Genomic DNA, 14,336 nt, shown 5'->3' with positions numbered 1-14,336 from the left:
GGCAGTGTCGTTAACCGGAACAAGCTTCAGAACACGCACAGTTTATAAGGAAATGACGATTCAACCATAGCCACACGTAGGAAATAGCTATAGAAAACACAACAATGGCCCCAAAATTACAGTCCACAACAGTGACCCCAACTAGTGGTCAGCCAAAACACAACACGGACTGGAAAAGGGGAAAACAACAATAGTAGCTAACCCATCAATGGGCTGCAAGGTAGTCAGACCTGTTAAATGTATGGGCGAATATGCCATTAAGTGAATCAACAACATTGGAAGATCACCTTGAATGTTGACAATATTGGCGCCCCCTGCTGGAGCTTTTGTACACTACCAGCTAAAGGAGCGGCCTGGGTGTCCATATGGCACATCTGATCCAAAAATCCAACCACTGTTAAATAAAAACATATATTAAGGTCAGACATATAATTAGAGCTAAATTCTTTCGGGCCATGGAAAATCCCTCAGATTAAATAATCAATATTTTCTATCAAAATAGATATAAAGATCAGTTTGATTACAAATGCAGGTCAGCTCAAAGGTTAAGAACAGGATCCCCACAACATAATATCAAGTGGTAGTATAGTGTTAATGAACTTATACTCCCTGTCTCATTCCATGGGCACTACTGCCTGGCAAATGCAACCCATTCAAGTAAACGGGGCTGTACAGCACTCCAGCATTTAGGGGGTAAAACCAGGCCTGTCAATTGTACTCTGAAGAGCGATCCGAGCCCCGCAAGTGTAGATGAGACCTTAAAAGGATTTCTCCTTACTTCCTGTCCTGGTGACACCAGTTCCAGTCTTGAAGCTTTTGAATCGGCATAAAGGCAAGGAAACTAGTATTTTTGAAAAGGAGAGTTCAGAAATGGCAGTTGATGTATTTTTATCAGTTCACGTCTCCTTTTTCTGCTAATAACACAATTATTATATTGGTGGCAGCATTGGCATGTAAACAATCCTCCAGCTGCTATAGCAGTTGAGAGTTTGTTTACATTTTATCTCCCGGCTGCCAGCTATGTAGAAGAGGTGATTAACTTCTACATGTGAGTGAAGATGCCAATCATGACCCCATGTGTCTTGCATTCACCTGTGTCTCTTGGGTTCCCGGGACCCTCATGGTGAGTGTCAGGATGCAGTTTTCATCCAGCATGATCGGACAGCAGTGGTGGAGAGGGGGGTGAGCTGCCTGGATATGCTGAACAGCAACCACTACACTCATTTACCTGGGACCAAGTGCTATGTGAACTGCTTCCCCTTGGAGATTCAACAAGCTTTTTGGTAGGTGACAATCTGCCTCAAGTGTGGCCATGAGGAAGTCGGAGCACCCCTAATGAAGACTAACCTTTCCGGCATCCCGACCTTGCCCTGCAGCGCTCACATTCTTCCTCTCAATGCACAAGTGGGAGCTGGTGACCGGATCAGCTCCTTACATCAGAATGTCCCATCACCAGCCCCCTTACGTCAGAGTGTCCCATCACCAGCCCCTTACGTCAGAGTGTCCCATGAGCAGCCCCCCTACATCAGAGTGTCCCATCAGCACCCCCTTACATCAGAGTGTCCCATCAGCAACCCCTTACATCAGAGTAGCCCACTGAGCCATCGGCCCACCGGGAAACTCCCGGTAGTCCTAATGGCCAGTACATGCCTGCTCCCAGGGGTATATAGATGCTGACACAGCTTCTAGCCAGGTGGCATCACTAGTAGCTCTGGTTCTTCCTCACTACATCTACTGCGATACCTGAAAAACTTAGTCCACATGTAGATAACCTCTTTACTGAAGATGTAATGCCAGATTGCAGCCATCGGGGTCTCAGATCTCAACTCAGTTCAGCAACATGTATCTCATTGATTCACTGTTCTAAGTAGAGTTGCCACCTCATCCCTTTAAACCCGAATACATATGAATTACACGGGTTCTGAGGCTAATTTCATGCAGATAAGGCACCAAGTGAGTTTAATTATCACCTTAATCAGCCACAGAAACTGTGTAATTAATATGTGTTTGGGTTTAAAGGGATGAGGTGGCAACCCTAGTTCTGAGTCACTTTGAGGCATGACCCTGCCCAACTCAGGGGAGTCCCCTCCAGAGGGGATAAGGATAAGGAGTCCCTTGAGCAGTCATACTCCACATGGCAACCCTTCCCATGGCCAGGGCTCTACTCCTTCAACTAAGCTCCTCCCACAATATTCATTAGGATCCTGCCAAAAAGAAAGTGAACTCACTCTCCTTCCTGGAATGATTTAGGAGAGCCCCACTCTTAACCGGGCAACCTAGTAGGCTCAACCTACCTGCACCCCCCTCCTTATACATGACTAGTGTATAACATATATGCATTTTTCTACCAACCTATACTCCAACTTACCCCCCATTTATATAATAAATAAGACCATACCACTTTTTGGAGTAAAATAGGCCATAGCAGCCATTATTTATTAATCAAACTGTATAAATATCCAAAAATATATAACTCTTTAACCACTTCAGCTCCGGACCAATAAACACCTTAAGGACCAGAGGTCTTTTTGCAATTTCGCACTGCGCTGCTTTAACTGGTAATTGCGCGGTCATGCAATATTGCACCCAAACGAAATTTGCGTCCTTTTCTTCCCACAAATAGAGCTTTCTTTTGATGGTATTTGATTGCCTCTGCGATTTTTTTTTTTTGCGATATAAATGGAAAAAGAGCGAAAATTTTGAAAAAAAAAGATATTTTCTTCTTTTTGTTATAAGAAAAATCGAATAAACTAAATTTTAGTCATACATTGAGGGCAAAATTTATTCAGCCACATGTCTTTAGTAAAAAAAATGTCAATAAGCGTATATATTTTTGGTTTGCGCAAAAGTTATAGCGTCTACAAACTAGAGTACATTTTCTGGAATTTACACAGCTTTTAATTTATGACTGCTGATCTCATTTCTTGAGGTGCTAAAATGGCAGGGCAGTACAAATCCCCCCCAAATGACCCCATTTTGGAAAGTAGACACCCCAAGGAAATTGCTGATGGGTATGTTGAGCCCATTGAATATTTATTTTTTTTGTCCTAAGGGATTGAATAATGACAAAAAAAAAAAAAAATTTTTTTTACAAAAAGTTGTCACTAAATGATATATTGCTCACACATGCCATGGTTATATGTGGAATTGCACCCCAAAATATATTCTGCTACTTCTCCCGAGTATGGCGATACCACGTGTGTGGGACTTTTTGGGAGTCTAGTCGCGCACGGCACCCCGAAAACCAATCACCACCTTCAGGATTTCTAAGGGTGCAAATTTTTGATTTAACTCCTCACTACCTATCACAGTTTCGAAGGCCATAAAATGCCAAAATAGCACAAAACCCCCCAAAATGACCCCATTTTGGAAAGTAGACACCCCAAGCTATTTACTGAGAGGCATGTTGAGTCCATGGAATATTTTATATTTTGCCACAAGTTGCGGGAATATTACAAACTTTTTTTTTTTTGCACCAAGTTGTCACTAAATGATATATTGCTCACACATGCTATGGGCATATGTGAAATGACACCCCAAAATACATTCTGCTGCTTCTCCCGAGTACGGGGATACCACATGTGTGGGACTTTTTGGGAGTCTAGTCGCGCACGGCACCCCGAAAACCAATCACCACCTTCAGGATTTCTAAGGGTGCAAATTTTTGATTTAACTCCTCACTACCTATCACAGTTTCGAAGGCCATAAAATGCCAAAATAGCACAAAACCCCCCCAAATGACCCCATTTTGGAAAGTAGACACCCCAAGCTATTTACTGAGAGGCATGTTGAGTCCATGGAATATTTTATATTTTGCCAAAAGTTGCGGGAATATTACAAACTTTTTTTTTTTTGCACAAAGTTGTCACTAAATGATATATTGCTCACACATGCTATGGGCAGAAGTCAAATTACACCCCAAAATAAATTCTGCTGCTTCTCCCGAGTACGGGGATACCACATGTGGGGGACTTTTTGGGAGCCTAGCCACGTACGGGACCCCGAAAACCAAGCACTGCCTTCCGGATTTGAATATAAAATGCTATAAAAAACAAACTAACCAGAGTCACCCGTAACACTTATACGGTGATCAGTGGTGAAAGGGTTAACTAGGGGCAATCAGGGGGTTCAAATTTTTATTAGGTAGTATATGGGGGTCCCTGGCGCTATATAAAAACCTGACGGGGAACCTAAATAACTAACTGGCTAACCAGCGTCACCAGTGACACTTATACTGTGATCGCTGGTGAAAGGGGGTGAAAGGGTTAACTAGCAGCAATCAGGGGGTTAAAACCATTATTGGGTAGTATATCGGGGTACCTAGCGCTATAAAAACCTGGCGGTGAACCTAAAAAAATAACTAGCTACCTAGCGACACTAGCGACACTGATGCAGCGTTCAGAAAAATTATCGCTTAGTGACACTGGCAAAAGGGGGTGAAAGGGTTAACTAGCGGAAATCAGGGGGTTAAAACCATTATTGGGTAGTATATCGGGGTACCTAGCGCTATAAAAACCTGGCGGTGAACCTAAAAAAATAACTAGCTACTTAGCGACTGTAGCGACACTAATGCAGCGATCAGAAAAACGATCACTTAGTGACACTGGCAAAAGGGGGTGAAAGGGTTAACTAGCGGCAATCAGGGGGTTAAAACCATTATTGGGTAGTATATCGGGGTACCTAGCGATATAAAAACCTGGCGGTGAACCTAAAAAAATAACTAGCTACCTAGCGACACATGCAGCGATCAGAAAAATGATCGCTTAGTGACACTGGCAAAAGGGGGTGAAAGGGTTAACTAGCGGCAATCAGGGGGTTAAAACCATTATTGGGTAGTATATCGGGGTACCTAGCGCTATAAAAACCTGGCGGTGAACCTAAAAAAATAACTAGCTACCTAGCGACTGTAGCGACACTAATGCAGCGATCAGAAAAACGATCGCTTAGTGACACTGGCAAAAGGGGGTGAAAGGGTTAACTAGCGGCAATCAGGGGGTTAAAAACATTATTGGGTAGTATATCGGGGTACCTAGCGATATAAAAACCTGGCGGTGAACCTAAAAAAATAACTAGCTACCTAGCGACACTAGCGACACATGCAGCGATCAGAAAAATGATCGCTTAGTGACACTGGCAAAAGGGGGTGAAAGGGTTAACTCTAGGGGCAATCAGGGGGTTAAATCTTTATTGGGGGGTGATAGGGGGCTACCCTGGACCTAACACTAACTGTCCTGACAGTTTTTACTGTCACAACTGACACTGAATGCATTGATCAGTAAAGAAATGATCAATGCAATCAGTGACACTGTGACTGGGGGGGGAGGGGGGGGCGATCGGGGGGGGGATCGGGGGGGGTTTGTGTGCCTGTGTGTACCTACATGTCAGTGTAGTGTTGGTGCACACTTACTTTTACTCTTCTCCTCGTAGTCCGGTCAAAAAGACCGCCCCGAGGAGAATGACATCACTTCCTCCTTCCTGTGTAAACAATACACAGGGGAGGAAGCTTCTCATTGGCCAGGAGCGATCCAGAGGGGGTGGCCGAAAACCAACGGCCATCCCCTCATCACGGAGCGCTCCAGGACCGAATCGGACCGCCGTAACCAGCGGGAGGGGGTCCGATCGGACCCCCCACCCGCTGGAAGGCAATCACGTAGATGTACGTGATTGTGCCTGCCTGTGCCATTGTGCTGACGTACAATGGCAATACGGCGGTCCTCAAGTGGTTAAATAACGTAAACAATGTAACAATAACAAAACAATAACATCAGTTATGACAAACATCAGCTCCCCCTAGTGTTGGTCTTTGCAGGTCCGCCAATAAACACTCCACTATATCCAAAATAATGACACTGCGGTCCCTCTGACGTGGGTTATTAGGCCTCAAGCCAACAGGCTGACTCAGAGACACCCACCTACCGCAATGCCCCCATAACCAATTACCAGATAACCTCCGTTAACTGGAGTACGACCCTCAGGACCCGTACCACCGACAGATCCTGACTCTTCATTCCGAACTCTCTTCCTTCACCCGCAAAGACCAAGCACCAGCCACAGCTAACAAGGGTAACCCCTTACCCTTGGGAGCCCCTCCACACTCACAATGCTCGCTGCGCTGCATCCTGGATCCCCAGGGCCCACAGATTGGTCCCCACATCATTGAAGTGCATCCTTCTTCCAGTAACGCCACATCTCCACTTCCAACTCCAGGTGTCTTATCCCCAAACCACCGTTCTGTACCACAAATATGCTGATGTACCTGTTTATTTTTCACCTGGCCCTGTTCACGCCCTCCACTGATCTGGCCATCCTCCAAGACTGACGAGCCACCATGTCGGACCACACAATGATAGTGTCCGGATAAGACATACGCAGCCGCAGTATGTTGAACTTCATATCCCGTGTGATATCCAACATGGACCTGACTCCCAAGTCATTTCCCCCCACATGTAGAATAAAAACATCAGGAGGCCTGTCCCGCCGTGCAAAACGGTGAACCTCCGATGCCATTCTGCTCCACAACATACCCGGAAAACCCCAGCTGCCTCCCGTTAGGCCGGACATCCGCCCTTCTGGCCCCCCAGCAAACATATGACTGGCTCAAAATCCAAATCAGGCACTGCACCGCATCTGGAATAAAAGAAAGACAAACGTGCCACCATGACCTTCCAACCAACATAACACCCAACTCAACAGATCCTTAGCCCCCCCCCCCCCCCCAAAACCAACTGTCATCACAACAAGTGAGGGCAGACATATAGTCTAAACCTCCTGGATTCCCACCGCCCAATGCGTTTTACTGCGTCCTCGTCCAAACCTGACCTAGCCGTTTCGGTCACCGCCCCTATCCTGAACGAATGGGAAGAGAAACTTTTGTCCTCCAAACCCAGACCCCGTAAACACTTCCGAAAAACAGAGACAAACTGAAATTTCGAAAGAGGGGACCCGTCCCCATGCATTAATAAAGAACCTGCAAACCCCGGTCTGCGTTCCAAAAATGCCCTTACCGGTCTACACCGGACAAAAAGCCGAACCTGGCAAGGGGTAAACGCATACCATTTTACCCCTTCCAGCCTGATCCGTTTTAGATCCCCGCAGCCTAATGGAAACCCCATCCGCTGTCCACTGGACATCCTGTAACCCAATGCCCCCCTGCACTTTCTTAGAGGGGCTAACCAATTCCCCAATCCTGAATGCCCCAAAAAAAAGCCAACAGAAAAGCCACCCCGAATAACCCCAACTCGTAGGTAGAGGAGCAAACCCCCACCAGTTGCTCTAGAATGCCCCTCAGAATCTCAAAAGACACAGGTCGCCTAGCGTCCTTCTGCCCTACCATCTTCTTGTAGCCTTTTATCGCCTGGCGCACCCAGAAATCCTTCGTAAAGTCAGGAAGCCCCTGCCATTTGAACAGAAATGCCAAACCTGCCATCTTCCTGCTTACTGCAGCCCCAGAGGCTCCCTCTTCCATCTGTCTAGAAAGGTAATACAGCACCATCCACCGCACTACCGGGCCCGTGGGATCCTCACCCAAACCCTGAACGAAAGCCCACCATTCCTCCCATACCTTACCATATGCTCTCCATGTGGGCTCGCTCACCGACCTCCGGATCCATCCTGCGATTCACCCAATGCAATTGTCCACAACCAGTCGGGACAGGGCACTCCGTGTCGCTCCGCAGCCGGCGCCAACTCCCGGAACCTGTCCCACTGAAAGCGAGACAACGCATCAGCAATCACGTTCTCAACCCCCGGCATCGCATAAGCAAAGATATTCAGATGCAAACACCGTAAAACCAGGAGTTGCAGTAGCCTTATAACCGGAGGGGACGATGCAGATACTCTGTTAATCACCTGCACCACCCCCAGGTTATCACCATGGAACCGCACCTTCCTGTCCCGGAACGATGCACCCCACAGGTCCACCGCCAGCACCACCAGAAACAATTCCAATAGCACCAGATTTTTGGTGAACCCTGCCTCCACCCACAACTTCGGCCAAGGGCCCGTGCTCCAGCGGCCCTGGAAAAAGGCTCCGAAGCCCAATGCTCCAGTCATGTCGGTGAACAATTCCAGATCGAAATTACCGGGCCAGTCATCCATAAAGCCTCCAAGAAACGGTGCCAAATCCGTAGATCATCCCTATGCACTTTTTGCAGCCGCACATAGTGCACGGGCGACCTCACCCCAGCTGTGCTCGCCAATGGCCGTCGACAAAACACTCTACCCATCGGAAGAATTCTACAAGCAAAATTGAGTTTGCCCAATAGTGATTGTAGAACCTTAAGCTGCACCTTGCGCTTGTCCAGTAGTCCCTGAATCCCGGTCTTAAGGTCCACGAGCTTGTCCTCTTGCAACCGGCATTCCATCGCTTCAGAATCTAACACAATACCCAGAAAGGTGATGACCTTCCTGGGCCCCTCCGTGGTGTCTGGTGCCAACGGGATGCCGAACCGATCCGCTATGTGCTCCAGCGTCGCCAGCAACACCCCGCACACTCTGGAATCTGGCGGACCCACACAAAGGAAATCATCTAAATAATGGATAAACATGTTGTCCCAATGACACCCCAACAACTGAAAGCTCTCGGGATGCACAGGTAGCAACCGAAAAGCCGACTCAATGTCGGTCTTCGCCCACCGCCGCATCAAAGGATGTGTAACTAACCGTACACTCCCCTGGATCGATGGCATCATTGGAAAACACAGGTGGTGAATAAGCCTAAATTTCTGTGGTTCCTTCTTTGGGACCACTCCCAAAGGAGAAACCACAAGATCAGGGAAAGGTGTCACCCGAAAAGGGCCTCCCATCCGCCCCAATTCTACCCCCTTACGCAGTTTCAGAGAAACCACATCTGAATGCAGCAGGGCCGACTTCAGGTTCCGTGGCACCGGCGGGACCACCTCCAACCTACCCGGTATCCGAAACCCCTCTGTGAAAATCTCCTCCAACAGGCGCGCCGCTTTCCTATCCGGATACCTACAGAGAAACGGTCGCATCCTTTCCACCATCACCAGCATCCTCCCTCATTTGCGCAGCATCTCCAGACCTACCTCTACCCTGTTTGAAACAGCGTGACAGAGGGTGCGTTCCCCCGCAGCCGGAACACTCGTGCTTGTACCGTCAGGATCCGCCGAACTTACAGGATCCCTTGTTGTACTGCCAACACGTTCCCTTCTTTCTACTGGCCGATTGTCCGGGAGCAGAAGATCCACCGCCCCCCACCCCCCCCCCCCCTTAAAAAACTGGCCCGTGCCCTCACCGACGTCATCAGGCGCATTCACAGACTAATGTCCTTGTGGTCCCATCTCAGCGACGGCCACACCGCTCTCCGCTGGTGAAACTGTTCATCGTACCTCGCGGTTCCCCCATACACTCGGTAAGTTTCCCCAACCGAATCCATGTAACAGAAAAGAGCCGAGCAATACTCAGAGTTCTTTTCTCCAATCACACTCGGCATGATGGCGAATGCCTGCAGCCAATTCGCAAAGGTCCTCTGTATCAGTCTGTACCTTCGCTTCTCCTCGTCTTCTTTTTTAGTATCGTCCGGCTTGACCCTGTCTAGGTTGAAAAAAATTTGATAATGGGCTATGGCGCTAAAACCCAATGCACGTGCAACACTGTGCGTAAAAATATATGTGAATTTACAGTGGTGTGAAAAAGTGTTTGCCCCCTTCCTCATTTCCTGTTCCTTTGCATGTTTGTCACACTTAAGTGTTTCGGAACATCAAACCAATTTAAACAATAGTCAAGGACAACACAAGTAAACACAAAATGCAATTTGTAAATGAAGGTGTTTATTATTAAAGGTGAAAAAAAATCCAAACCATCATGGCCCTGTGTGAAAAAGTGATTGCCCCCTAAACCTAATAACTGGTTGGGCCACCCTTAGCAGCAACAACTGCAACCAAGCGTTTGCGATAATGTGCAATGAGGCTTTTACAGCGTCCTGGAGGAATTTTGGCCCACTCATCTTTGCAGAATTGTCCTAATTCAGTTACATTAGAGGGTTTTCGAGCATGAACGGCCTTTTTAAGGTCATACCACAACATCTCAATAGGATTCAGGTCAGGACTTTGGCTAGGCCACTCCAAAGTCTTCATTTTGTTTTTCTTCAGCCATTCGGTGGTGGACTTGCTGGTGTGTTTAGGATCATTGTCCTGCTGCAGAACCCAAGTTCGTTTCAGCTTGAGTACACGAACAGATGGTCGGACATTCTCCTTCAGGATCTCTTGGTAGACAGCAGAATTCATAGTTCCTTTTATCATGGCAAGTCTTCCAGGTCCTGAAGCAGCAAAACAGCCCCAGACCATCACACTACCACCACCATATTTTACTGTTGGTATAATGTTCTTTTTATGAAATGCAGTGTTCCTTCTACGCCAGATATACTTGGACACACACCTTCCAAAGAGTTCCACTTTTGTCTCATCGGTCCACAGAATGTTGTCCCAAAAGTCTTGGGGATCATCAAGATGTGTTGTGGAGAAATTGAGACGAGCTTTGATGTTCTTTTTGCTCAGCAGTGGTTTTCTCCTTGGAACTCTGCCATGCAGGCCATTTTTGCCCAGTCTTTTCCTGATGGTGGAGGCATGAACGCTGACCTTAACTGAGGCAAGTGAGGCCTGCAGTTCCTTGGACGTTGTTGTGGGGTCTTTTGTGACCTCTTGGATGAGTCGTCGCTGCGCTCTTGGGGTAATTTTGGGCGGCCGGCCACTCCTGGGAAGGTTCACCACTGTTCCATGTCTTCGCCATTTGTGGATAATGGCTCTCACTGTGGTTCGCTGGATTCCCAAAGCTTTGGAAATGGCTTTATAACCCTTTCCAGACTGATAGATCTCAATTACTTTCTTTCTCAATTGTTCCTGAATTTCTTTGGGTCTCGGCATGATGTGTAGCTTTTAAGGATCTTCTGGTGGACCTTACTGTGTCAAGCAGCTCCTATTTAAGTGATGCCTTGATTGTGAACAGGTGTGGCAATAATCAGGCCTGGGTGTGGCTATAGAAATTTAACTCAAGTGTGGACAACCACAGTTATAGTATGTTTTAACAAGGGGGGCAATCACTTTTTCACACAGGGCCATGATGGTTTGGATTTTTTTTCACCTTTAATAATAAACACCTTCATTTACAAATTGCATTTTGTGTTTACTTGTGTTGTCCTTGACTATTGTTTAAATTGGTTTGATGTTCCGAAACACTTAAGTGGGACAAACATGCAAAGGAAACAGGAAATGAGGAAGGGGGCAAACACTTTTTCACACCACTGTAATTTATATGACAGTGCTTATCAAAATTCTTTTAATATATCTAGTGTGTACATGTGCTGGTACTATGGTGGCCCATACATATGCTTTGCTTATACTAGTAATAACAAATTCATAACAATTCCTAGGAAATTCATAAAAAATTCATAAAAAAACATCCGAAAGAATCAAAAAAAGTGCAAATTAATTAATCTCAACAAATATGCAAAAATCGTGCAAAATAGGTTGAACTTCTCTAGCGGTAGTAGGAAAAATATCTCCACATACTCACCTTTCCATATTTTCTCCCGTACCTCCGGCTTTAAATGAGCCCCCAACGGCCCCTCAAAGCAGACATACACCTCGCATTTCACAGAGTCCGCCAAACGTTCAATGTCCTTGCCTATTTGAGGACTCACTCCCGCTTGAGGCCTTAGTGGGCACTGGCGTTTCCTGCCCTGCGGGCCCAGCCACTGCAGTGACAACCACCCCCTGGGAGCCGACCAACTCTCCCGCGCCTTTTGCACCTCCCCCGACCACCCCACCGGAGGGGACCCAAGCAGTCCTCTCCTGGTTCTCAAACCTGCCTGCTAGCTCCTTAATCCCAGCCAAAAAACCTAGTAACCTGCTCTCGGCCCTGACAGCCCCGCCTATCCCCAAGCCCACTTGTTCCACCACCACCGGTGTACCCACTCCCTCAGCACCGCCTGCAGCACCCGATACAACCCCCCCACCAACAGGTAAACTTAAAGGGTACTCACTGGGCTGCACAGGAGAGATCCCACCAGCCGATCTCACGGACTCCCTTGCAGGGGTTAGCCTCCTCGGAACCTCTTCCTCCGATCCGGACACCTCACCCTCCGACCTGTGACCGGACATCTGTGCGTCTTCTCCTGGCTGCCGAGGGTAAAACAGCCGACCTGGCCTGCCGCCACGCTGCGTACCCTCTTGCGGATTTCCTGGTCGCCTTCGCAGGGCCGGTACGGACCCCCGCAGACCTGTCCGACCGATCCCCATTCGCTGACACAAGCCTCCGTCCCTCCTCCTCTAACCTGGTGATGCTAGCCCTGGGGGGGGACCCACCCCCGCGGCTCGGGATCTCCCCCGCTGAGGCCCTAACCCCGCGTGCTCCACGCCAGGTGGGGAGCCCGCATCAGCTCCTACAGTGCTCCTCAGCGGCCTGGCAGCCCCTGCTGATCCACCCTCTGGCCTGCTCCCCTGACCTAGCCTCCGTGGGGATGGGCTCCGCAGTATCCCCCCTCCAGTCCTGGTCATCTTCTTCTCCCAGGGGGATGGCAGCCGGGACCTCCGTGTGTGACCCCCCTCCCGCCCTCCGCGGACGTTACCGCCGGCTGCCCCAGCAGGGACATTAATGCATCCTGCACCCAGTCCTCCCCCCGGCAGCTGCCTCCTCCCTGAGCCTGGCTATGAGCTCCTCCACGGCCGCCATGCTACCACTCACTGGAAACTTTCTTCCGGAATGATGCCTCCTGGAGGGGGCGGGATCACCTTCCCTGCACAGCAGGACCCGCCCCCCCTACACTCCCGACCAATCTCGCGCCCCCTATCATGCAGGGCTGACATGCACTGTTCACACAGTCATGCCAGCCCTCTGCCTACGGGCTTTTGTTAACCCCTGCGGCGCCGGGCTTTCCTTGACCCGTATCTGGGGCATGCAGTACATCAATGTACCTTAACAGGTTCCCGAGCAGCGCACGCCGAGATACGTCGGCAAAATGGCACGGGCAGGCATATTGGCGTACAGGTACGTCCAATCTTCAATGCCGCCCTGCCATCGCGAGCGCGCCGCCAGTGGCGCGCTCACGTGCCGGTCGGGACCCCCGTGAGTCCAGTCGCGGGTCCCACGGACTCGATCGTCGCGGGCATACCCGCGATCGTCTCACGGGACGGCTGAATGGAGGAAATGCCGTGTAAACAGCATTTCCCCATTCTGCCTAGCAACTAGTGACGCTGATCTCTGCTCCATGTGATTGGAGCAGAGATCAGTGTTCACTAAATGAAAGCCCAGCCCCCAACAGTTAGTAACACGCCCCTAGGAACACTTAACCCCTACACTGCCACCCACTGGTTAACCCCTTCACTGCCAGTGTCATTTACACAGGAATCACTGCATTTATATAGCACTGATTACTGTATAAATGACAATGGTCCCAAAAATGTGTCAAAAATAACCGATGTGTTCGCTGCAATGTCGCAGTAACAATAAAAATCGCTGATCGCCGCCACTAGTAAAAAAAATAATAATAAAAAATTATTAATAAAAATGCCATAAAACTATCCCCTATTTTGTAGACGCTATAACTTTTGCGCAAACCAATCAATAATCGCTTATTGCGATTTTTTTTTTACCAAAAATATGTAGAAGAATACGTATCGGCCTAAACTGAGGGAAAAAAATGTTTTTTTATATATTTTTGGGGGATATTTATTATAACAAAAAGTAAAAAATAATGCGTTTTTTTCAAAACTGTCGCTCTATTTTTGTTTATAGCGCAAAAAATAAAAACCGTAGGGGTGATCAAATACCACCAAAAGAAAGCTCTATTTGTGGGAAAAAAAGGACGTCAATTTTGTTTGGGAGCCACGTCGCACGACCGCGCAATTGTCAGTTAAATCGTCGCAGTGCCGAATCGCAAAAAGTGGTCTGGTCTTTGACCAGCAAAATGGTCCGGTCTGTAAGTGGTTAAAGTCCCAGTTAGGCACAATTCAGAACACACATTTTTTAAGAATATGACATCACACAATAGCACTATGTGTGCAATGACAGCACAAAATGTATGTAAACAGAACCTTGTGCATCAACGGAAGGAACTTAGAAGACAACACAGTATTGAACAGATACCTGGAAATATAAACTAATAAAACATTCAAAGAGACAACAGCATAACATTCAAGCCCAGGTACAAGTTTATTCCAAAGAGAGATTATTTCGTTTTGGAGGCTATAGCTCCGCCCCTTTTGCTAAAGCTAGAATACAACACAAAAAATACATAACGAAAGATAAACAAATTCTCTTACATAATACATGATCATAAAAATTAAGGAACAAGGTTGAATACCAGTAGTGCTATTAAT

General features: G+C 47.8%; 1 protein-coding gene across 1 annotated transcript in view; it reads right to left on the bottom strand.

Moving 5' to 3' along the window:
• Positions 1-14,336, bottom strand: part of LOC143927195 (ecto-ADP-ribosyltransferase 5-like) — a 425,121-nt gene that overhangs the window by 338,818 nt on the left and 71,967 nt on the right. The window lies entirely within an intron of this gene.

Source organism: Lithobates pipiens, unplaced genomic scaffold (assembly GCF_037356315.1).
Source record: "Lithobates pipiens isolate NorthernLeopardFrog02 unplaced genomic scaffold, aLitPip1_a1.2 Scaffold_23, whole genome shotgun sequence".
NCBI classification, from domain to species: domain Eukaryota; kingdom Metazoa; phylum Chordata; class Amphibia; order Anura; family Ranidae; genus Lithobates; species Lithobates pipiens.
This window is presented reverse-complemented; position numbering and strand designations above follow the sequence as displayed.